The 10,587-nt window shown below is 43.6% G+C and overlaps 1 long non-coding RNA gene across 1 annotated transcript; it reads right to left on the minus strand.

The window, feature by feature from the left end:
• Positions 1-5,498: 5,498 nt before the first annotated feature.
• Positions 5,499-10,353, minus strand: LOC101791611 (uncharacterized). The gene is made up of 2 exons (XR_011807339.1): positions 7,408-10,353; positions 5,499-5,976 (listed from the first exon to the last, which is right to left on the minus strand). It is a non-coding gene; the product is annotated as an uncharacterized lncRNA (long non-coding RNA).
• Between the last annotated feature and the right edge of the window lie 234 nt (positions 10,354-10,587).

Here is a 10,587-nt window from a genome sequence, read left to right on the forward strand (position 1 = left end):
GAGCAGCTGACCTCCTCCCATCACTGCAAAACCTTTGCAGTGGTGACTTCAGTGGGTGAAAAAATATTAACCAGCTCTGCTGGGATCTCCACGAATGAATGTCCCACTCTCAACAGTAAAGCTTAACTTGCCCTCTGGAATATTGCAGCATCAATCTATCACATATTAGGGATTTCCCCTTCAAGCTGTTAACATAGTTCAGACTCAAACAAATACCTGTAATTAACAGGCTTGTTGAGGAAAGAGAAACAGCTTACTTAGAGCTAGTCTATATGTGGAATTATTTTCATACTCATAAGGACAATCCTTTTCCTTAACCTGTGCTCATCCTAAACTTGTTTGCTTATTAGTTTGCACAGAGAGGCAGGACTGTGAATCTAGTGTGTACACCTGACCCATTCTCTCGAAGGATGATTTTTGTGGAAAGTTATTCACAGGTATTATTCCCTCAGGACAGCAGATAGATTTTTTTAAGCTCCAGTCTTGTCATTTTTTGGGAAACTAAACTGCTCTGGATCTGGATCTTGTCCAGAAAAAAAAAAAATAGAAGCTGTAGGTCATGGTTTGTGCTGCAAAACTGGTGCCAATGATTTCATTGCAGATAGTCATCCATCTGAGTCAGATCAAAACTAATGTGGCTAGATTCTGTCAGAAGGGTACAGAGCCACCAAAGGTGCTGTCTTTTAGATTAATCAAAAAAGCAAAGTTCAGTCCTTGCTTCAGCCCAGGTATATTAAAGCTAGTCTCTCTGTGTGGTCTTTGTGGGCTACTAGTTCTTATTGTCCTTCATAAATCCCAGCCTGGTGAAAGATGCCAGATTCCCCAGTAGAAATCAGCAAGGTATTTTTGTTTCCTAGGACCCTGTAGTTGAGGTATTCTCTTCTCTTCATGGGCTTTTCCTTTGGCAATGACATATACACATCAGTGAGAGAGAGAGAAAAGAAGGAAAGGAAAAGAAAAAGGAAAACAGAGAAAAATTGAAGAAATAGAGAAGAGAAGAGAAGAGAAGAGAAGAGAAGAGAAGAGAAGAGAAGAGAAGAGAAGAGAAGAGAAGAGAAGAGAAGAGAAGAGAAGAGAAGAGAAGAGAAGAGAAGAGAAGAGAAGAGAAGAGAAGAGAAGAGAAGAGAAGAGAAGAGAAGAGAAGAGAAGAGAAGAGAAGAGAAGAGCATATAATATAAATATTATATTATATAATATTATAAATGAGCAACAAAAATCAGTAGGCTGCATCAGTGGAAAGACTTAATGCTCTTAAACTGAGGCTACCTTTCACCTCACAGACCTGTCTGAATTAGAACGTCCTACTTCAAATTTCTCATCCAACTCACTGTTTCTATTATAACTGCAAATCTGTGAGATCTGGCTTGGTGTTTCATCAGGTTTCTCACTCTGGTATGGAGTATCATTTATGAGCTGGCACAGGCAAGATAGGCTTCTTCAGTTCTTGCAGACCTACCTGCTCTTGTTCTTTGTGGGACTATTTATGGAAAAGATGGAAATCTGGTAACAATGGCAGCAGCAACAACAACAAAACCAAGGTACAAAACATGCTGCAATAATGCAGGGCAGGAATGGGCCATCCTCACTTCTTCTGGAGGCTACAGAATTTTAAAAAACACATTTGTGAACACCAAGACAATGTATTGCCTCGGTCATTTTTGCAATTTGATAAACTATGAGATTCTCTCCACAGAACCCAAACCTAGTAATCTTCCCAAAGTCATTTAGCTTCCAGAGCCATGTACAAAGTCAGGCCTGTAATTATGGCTATGAGAGACAGACAATTAATGATAAAAATGAGTCAAAGTGTGAAAAAGCACTGTAACTTTCTCTCAGTTTGTCATTCAGACATCAGGTGTAACCATCAACAGGTAAAAGTGAAGGTAACAAAACAAGAAAAACAGCCCCTTCTCTACTCCTCTTTCCATGGTACCAAGGGGAAGGAAAATTGGGTACAAAGGGTCATAAGGGAGATGTAGAGAGCATCTTCTGGCTGCAATTTTAACTCCATGCAGGAGATCATGATTGCATTGGAGGAAGAGCTACCAGTCTGTGTCACCCCTCAGGACAGATATCCACCCACTGTGGAAATGAAAAGCTAGTGGCTCCTCTACACTAATCTGCTGTGTGGCAGATGGCCTTTGAAAACCTCCCTTACACTAGCAACAAATTCTCATTCTTCAAGTGACTACCCAGACATACAATGGCAAGTTTTTTAGAACAAAATAGACAAAGAAAAAGCAACAGGAAATAAAACTTTTCAATATTATTCACTTTTTTAAATTATGCCCTTCTTGTTCCCATAATGACAGTCCAACGTTTGTCCAACTCTCCTCTTTATAAATTAAACCCCAAGAGAAAACCCTTTTCTCTTTTCATCTTAGAATGTAGCTACGTGAAAATACTGACCCTGTGAATCAGGGGTCAATTATTATTTCTAAGCGTGTGCTTACAGACAGGCAAGTAGACGCTGGACAGACCCCAAAAGGTTGTGGACTGTGTTCTGGCTGCCTATTACAGTTATTAAGGAGGTGATTCATTGCCTAATATTTAGGGCTGCCAGAATGTGCCTCTCCATGCAATAAAGAGGGAGAAGTAGTTGCAACATCAAAGCCAGGCACTCATCATCAGCTTCCTGACTAACATTTTGACTTATGTCCCTTTATCATACATGGGGCAGGGTCTACCATTATCAGTTACCAAACATCAGCACCATTGTAGGTTCCTGTGTTTGTAATCAAGAGCAACTCTATCTAAGCAGGGACATGAACAAAGCAGAGGGGGATATTGTGAACAGTTCATGAAGGAAGGCTGATGTCTCTTGAGAGAGAAATGGCTTTTATATTGGTTGTTTTCACCTGCTGCTGTTTAGGATTCATGGAGTGGGCTGTGGGACAGGAGCCCATGGCAATTCAGGAGACTCCCCACTCCCCCAGCATCTCTCATAGGCTGACCTCAAGGTGCTTTGCCAAAGGGAGTGAATGTTATTGATCCCCATTTTCCTAAGGAAATGGAAACATCACACTATCACTGAGGTTGTAAAACCAATGTGTTTCTCCCTGGAGTTCTCCTTGACTTGGGGAGGAAGAGCTGTAGGTTGATCTGTTATCAGCCTCCAAAGCAACAGCTGAATCCAGGACTGCACTGCTGGTATGTGCTTAATCCACCCCAGTGCAGTGCAGTAGCAGGCAATTAGCATTTCTTTGTTGTGCAAACTCTCCTTCAATGCACCAAGGGCTGTCAAAACCGCAGGTCTGCTGTGAGCCTCTCAGTTCAGACCAGGCATTAGCCCTGCAACAGAGGGAACAGGCAGTGATGTTTTGGCAAAGCTTCTCTTCCCTCAAGAGTCACAGCGCGTTGCTTCCCGAACAAGCCCAGCCCTGCTTCCTTGCTTAATTGTACAGCTACAGGTTCGTTTTGTAGCTCTCACTCTTCTCACGGGGCTGTGTAAGAGCTCTTAGGTTCACACGCCAACCGTGAGACCTACATGCTGGGCTCCCGCCTTCTCCTGCTGCATGTCAGGCAGTGACGGAGCAATGGATGAATCACTGCCGTGCAGAAAAGCTGCCCTGCTTCCCTGGACACCTGAGTGGCACAGCCAGGCCACCTGGCAAGTAGTGGCAATAAATTGTGTGGCTCGTGATTACCCTGCACTCTTGGTTGCCACCTCGTAGGACATGTCCCTGCACACAGTCACTGCTGCCAGGGTGAAATGAGAAGCACGGGGCAATGTCTGGGCTACTCTTTGATCAGCTACCTGTGAAAACCTGGTGGCTTCCAAGGGAACTGGTCAGCTTAATGTACCCTGAAATATTTTACGTATCTATTACCGCAGACCGCATCCGGCTAGGTATCCAGTCTGCAAGTTGCTTCTGAGGACAGCGTTTAGGAAATATTTTTGCAATCATACTGCATTTACTGCTTCTTGCTGATTTGGCAATTTTGAGCCACACCTGTTTTACGTTTTTCATTTCTCTCCTGAACACACACACAAGCAAAATTCATTGTGCTCACCTAATCCCTTCTGTTCTGTTGCTGTTTATTTGAGATTCACACACACAGGCACTGGAAAGGGAGATAAAATCACCCTGAGAGGCTTATCTCGCCTATCCATTCCTCAAATGGGCCCATTTGACTTGGAAAGGAAGAGGATAATTTGATTCCTAACAGAAAGTGTCCTCCTTTGATCTGATATTCCTGCATAGCCACCCATTCCCCCAGATCTTTTCCGTGTGATGCTTTACCTTTGTTTTTCTTCATCCCTGTTTCATTTTACAGTAACGCATCTGAGATAACCCACTCTTCTCCGAGGGAAACATCATATCTCACCCATTGGCAGTCAGGCATAACTGCAAAACTCACAGCACTGCCTCTCTCCCAGCCTGCATCTTTAGACGATAAAACACCGTCTGGCTGGTCTTGCATTTAAGGCAGCAGATGCGATTATTACCACATTTCAAAGAACCCCAATCAATCCATTTCCTTCATTGTCCCACTCTCACAAAAACCTAGACAGAGAAGCCTGAGGCTTTGTAGTTTTTGAAGTGCTCTAATCTGGACAGATCTTACCATTGCTGTCATAATTGATTAAGCTGTTGCCAGCATCCCCTGCATCTCCTGAGAGCTGTCATGGTTCACATTCATCAGGGCACGCTCCAAAGTTCACACACTTCCACAAGGCACAGCTCAGCAAGAGTCGGGCGTCATTAGAATAATAATGCTTTGCACTTGCATCTCGCCTTTCATCTCCAGCTCCCAAGGCACTTTGCAAATACTCAGAGTCCATTTCTGCTACCCATCGTCACACTTTGTTATAATGCACAGAAATCCCCTCCCCTTCCAAAAATATTCCACAGAGCTATTTGCAGTGGCATACACTAAGAGCAAGTAAATACTTAGCAAATAATTGTCACCATGCTTTTGAGACAGAACTGTTATTCCTGTTTTACAAATGGAAAAACTTAAGGGTTATGCTTGTACTGATCTGCTAAGGGTGGGTGAGAGCTGCCCTGAGACCAGACTAATCCATCTCCCATACCAAGGACCTTCAAGCATCACCTCAGGCTGTAGCAAAGTATCCCCAAGCAGGATTTTTGAGCCCAAAACACAGATTGAGACATACAGACTGTTTGCAGCCAGACTGTGAAGAAACCATGGGGATGGGAGGTGGGTTCAGTGGGGAACGTATTACATTTACAGGTGGTCTGGAGGATCTTCTTTCAGTCCTGCAGATGATTTCCCAAAACGGATGCATATAAGTCAGTGTGGGAGCTAATAGAGAGTACAGAGTTCCTAAATTCCTGCTCAGCTTCCCACCTTTCACTGGCCCGTGAATTCATTAGCTATTTATTTACTAGCTCAAGAAGAATAAATACATATTAAATGCATATACACAAATTAAAAATAATAATAATAATTACAGGATCCAAAAAAAAATAAATAAAAATGGAAGGACACTTTTCCCACTTGTGTAAACAGACAGAAATGTAGTGGATAAATGTTTTCTACAGGTTTATTTAATGCAAAGCCGGAAGAGAAAAAAACAGGCACATGTTGATTTTGGTATTCATTCTGTAGGAAAAGAGGTTTGCTGTGTGTCAATTAATTTTACTACATTGTTGTACAGAGGGGATTATTCCCCTCCATAAATGATGGGGGGGAAGGAGGAGGGGAGGCTGTTCTCTGTCCATGCTGAAGGTCTGTCAATAAATGGCCAAGGAAGAACAAGGGATGAGGCCACAGATGGAGATAAGGAGGCAGAAACAGGCACTGCAGTTTGACTGAGGGACTCAGTGCCTTTACTGTCTGTCAAAAAGCACAAAGGGAAGACTCAGCACAGGTCAACTTGAAGCAGAGCCCTGACCCAGGAGACTGAGAAGCTGCAGTTTTCTTTATCTCTGCTTGTTTCTTGGATGCTTCTTAAAATGACGACTTTGCACCTCTGCTTATCTGCTCCCTTCTTTTCTTCTGTTCGGACTGAAACAGAGAGAAGACAGCAGGTTACTAAATTAAAATAAAAGAGCTTACTACAGAAAAGGCAAGCTGACTTGGAAAACCAGGAGCCATGTCTACTCTTACCAGCTGGAGTTTCTCCCAGTTCTACAGCCATTAAAGTTATGAAATGTTTGGATGTTTTACTAATTCCATTAAGAACCAGAAAGGCTGTTCCCACCATGACCAGAAAATGAAGCAGCAACAATCACACGGGAAAATGCTCAGCTTTCCAGACTCAGCAGTTTTATTAGTGCAAATACCCTCCAGATAGGCAGCCAAACATTTGACTGCTTCTTTACATTGAACCCTATCTCAGCCTGCAGAAGCTAACCCAGCATTATAAGCCTGCTTCTCTGGCTCATTTCGTCAGTGAGAAGGAATGGCCCACCGATGAGGGCTCTGACCTGTGATTCAGATGTGTGCTGATTTATTTTTTTTTTTCTCCTTTGTGGACTGCCTGAGTAACTTTGGGCAAATTGTTAATTGTGTCCATGTCCCAGTTCCCCAGCTGTGAAATGGAAATAATAGCATTGCCATGCTGTGAAATGGTATTAAGAAGGTTAATTTCAAGGCACTTGGTATATAATGCTAATGCAAACCTTGGAACCACCACTGCCTGCCATTCCCAGGCTCAACATCTAGCCTGGGTCTAGTTCTTCCCTGGGACTTCTCTAGTAGCAGCAAATACTAATGCGGCAGGGCAGGCTCAGGGCATTTTTTTTTCCTGTACTTTCTGATATTGTGTGTGCTTTTTCCTTGATCACTCAGCTCCTGAAATCAAGCAATTCTGGATTATCTCAATATTCATTAAAATAAAATCTGAAGTTTAACAGTCAGAAGATTGTAGGATAGGAGGTGGTAGAGGAAAGAAGTGAAAGCCTGAAAGCATGAAACCCAAAACAGCTGAGACAGCTCAACATTAGTTATTTTAAAACATCATGATTTCTAAGTTGACTATTTTTTTTTTTTTTTTTTTGACAAAAAATGATTTGTAAGTGCAGAATTGACAACACTGTCTTTTGCTCTTCCTGTTTTTTCCCCTTCAGGTGCTGCTACAGATCAGCACAATTCACTCGAATTAACCCGAGCAGGTAACCAAATTACAAGCCCAGCACTGCCTGGTTCTTTGAGAAAAACTCAGTGAGAAACTGAGTTTCATAGCCAGCTCACACCATGACAATCTTGCTCACCAGGCAGCAATGTTACAAGTGTATTAGCATTTAGCAAAAGCGTTTAAAGCCGCGGTGCTTGCCTCGAGGAGCTCACAGCATCACAGTACAGACAGAGGGACTAGAACAGGAAGCCACATTAAAAGCAAAAGAATTAAGCAGACATGTTTGTTACGTATTCCTGCAACCACATCAAGCCCGGGCAAAGGGAGGAAACTATCGTGTCCTTGAATGCGGTCCCCACTCATAAATCCTGGCCCTTGCAGTCACGCGCGGTTCGGCACGGCTCGGCATGGTTCGGCACGGCTCGGCACGGCTTCCCAGAGCCTTTCCCAGGGCCACCCCCCTGCACCAGGCTGTGCGGCGTGCAGCAGGGAGGCATGCGTAAGTTAGCTGCAAGCCACACACGTAATTAAATTACTGGCTGGTTCAGCTAGTGAAAGCAGGCACAAGCTACGTACAATCTGCTAACATTTTCAAACCCTGTCATTAAAAATTCCTCCTTCCAGCCTGTGCCAAAAGGAGTGAGTAAAGTCTGCAGGTCCCCAACTCCTCCCAGTGCAAGCTGTCTTCTTCTTGTAGCAACCTTATTGCTGGCACAGCTGCAGAGACCCCTGTCCATCCCAGACCCTTGTCCACCACAGATGCCAAGAGCCTCCTGCTACCTCTTCTACCCCAGAGCTGGGGTGGATTGCGTGTGGTCTCAGCTCGAAAGGAGGGACAGCTGTGTCTGGCCTGGATCTCATCAAAGAGGCACTGCCTGGTCTTCTGAGGAAGCTGAGAAATTCCCAGGCAGTGGCACAAAGGGAAAAAAAATTCTTCTCAAGAGCCAATAAAGAGTGTCAGACACACAGGACCATGGAGGGACCTTCTCAAGGTCATGCAGCAAGTCACTGCTGGAGCTAGGCAGAATACGGGGGACTCCCAGTCCCTAGACTGAACTATGCTCTCTTCCCTTAAACCAAGTCAGTCCAAGGCAAATCAAGATAAAAAAATGATTAGGTTAAAGAAATATCCTCTGTATTAAGGATGCCAGCACCTCCAGGTGATGTTACTGGTAGCAAAAACTTGTTCTTAAAGCTATACAGAGCATGATTTATCTTTGACTGCTCCATGAAGCTTAACCGTAACTACAATCATTCCAGCTTCTTTGGGTACCTCAAGTCCAAAATAGCAAATTTTACAGTTTAATCCACATGGTAGAGGCACAAGGGGCAATATAACCTGATCTGACTGTGCAGAAGCGGTCAGTATGTACCAGATATTTAGCATTCCTCTGCAGAAACCCATCAGGCTGATGAGTGGAGTGCTGCACATCCTGCTCTCTCTCTGCATAGTTTATTGCCTTCTTAAAGAGAAAAAGTAAATGGGCCAGATCTGCAGCTGACGTAAATCAGCATCTCCCTCCTGTAGTCAATGAAGCTACACCAGCGGGCACTAGCTAAAGATCTGGCCCAGTGAGTTTAGTGCCACGAGGTTATGAATCACTGTTATTATGTGGTGCTGCATGTAATTGCCTGATCCCTTCTCCCCATCTCCCCGAGGGGTCCAGAGCAGCCCTTCTCGTAATGCTGCCAGCAGCAGGGGGAGAGGAAAGTGTAATGTTCAATTATCTTTTGCATGTTTTTCCAATAGTAAATCACAATGGGGGATGTGACCCCCTGCTAATTGGAAGTCATGTCCTGTGGGGTTCTCTTCTTCCCTTTTGCGCCAGTGTATATATTTGTATTAAATACTGATAAATGGCACAAATGAGGAGAAGTAGTATAACCCATGCAGTTATGGGTCTAAAGAAGATTCTTCTCATTGGCCTGTTTTTATCTAGTTTCAGAAATGTTCAGTCAACCAGACTGTTTATGCTGGGTTTTAACATGGAAAGCTAAATCTGATGGAGAATCCTTCAGCCAAACCTGACTTAAATCAACTGAGCTGTTCCTGTGTTATGGGAGGATAATGTTTCTTTCACTACCATCCACCACATGATCTGAAATCCCTCCATGACCGCTTTGTGTTTCAGAAAGGGCAAAACCTAAAGATGGTAATGCAGTACACAGGAAGCATTTCTGTGTAGCTCATCAGCAAGCCAGTTTAAGTTTTCAAAGGGATTTAATCTGGGTGAAATTCGACCCCATGGTCAATAAAGCATACACATTCCTCCCAAAGCTCAGCTATGAGGCGTGGGCACCGAGGGCTGAGATTGGCTGGCAGAGATATCCCAAGGGGGCTACTCAGGCTGAGACATCCCGCCAGCATTGTGGGGTGAAGGGTGTGCTGTCCCTTGTCACGCAGGTCCAACAGCAGTCCTCCCTTCCTTTTGGACCAGGGTCACCTCCATGTCTAAGACCTTCTGGTGATGAGGTCCATCCCAGTGCAGAGTTGATGCTTCAGGCACTATACAGAGAGATCACTGCTCTCCCTTTCACCCTTTAGGGCTGTGTCTTAGGCTTTTACAGCCTCACAGGTCCATGGGATACAAGTACTTGGTCAACCTGTTCTGCAGGATGTCCCCAGGAGTCGGCTGAAGCTCTGGAAAGGGCCCATGGCACTGGACCATGACGAAGCATGACCTCCTAGCAACATTATCACCAACCTCTTCCTCCAACCCATGCCAATATATCAAGCATGCTCTCATCCCATCAATAAACCCAGCCCTGTCTCATGCATGGAAGGGTGATACTTGAGAAGCCTGTTACATCACGATGCTGTGAGACACAATTGTACCCCTTTGAAATGTACCCAGCACCTATTGCATCATGAGAGATGTACCAAGAACATGATTCTAGAAGGATAAAAGGCGTTTCTTTAATAGCATATTAGCCAATGTATTTAATGAATGCATTTTAAATGCCAACAGCAGACGGAACAAGGTGTATTTCAACACACATTAGCTGATCAAGGAAAACCTCAGGAGGAAGTCTAAAGGGAATAAATGAACTTGGCAAACTGGAGAATCCAGCCCACAGATAATTTAACCAGATTTAGGGCCCTAATTCAACAAGGTACTTAAAGACAGACTTTTAAAGGTAGTTAGTTAAAAATCTCATTCACAAACATGTAATGACCTCTAAGCCTGTGCTCAGATCCATCACTATTTATTTCAGCAAAGTAAGCAGTACTACAATGCTCTGCTGAATCAGGCCCTAAATCAAGGCTAATCCAGAAATTATCTAAATCTTATGCAAGGTACTAAAGGAAGATTCCTCCTTCCCCCCCCCCCCCTTTTTTTTTTTTTTGTAGGTTTTGGAACTCTCTTATAGGATAACATCTAAATATTTTACTAAATTCTGTGTGTTAGTTACAAAAAAAAAAAAAAAAATCCATAGCTAGTAATCATTTTGTGTCAAACACTGTCAGAACTCCTGAGAAAAACAGAGTTTTGAATTTCAAACAGTGGAATCAATAATCACTCACTGTACAACAATTC

Source organism: Anas platyrhynchos, chromosome 2, assembly GCF_047663525.1.
Source record: "Anas platyrhynchos isolate ZD024472 breed Pekin duck chromosome 2, IASCAAS_PekinDuck_T2T, whole genome shotgun sequence".
In the NCBI taxonomy this organism is placed as follows: domain Eukaryota; kingdom Metazoa; phylum Chordata; class Aves; order Anseriformes; family Anatidae; genus Anas; species Anas platyrhynchos.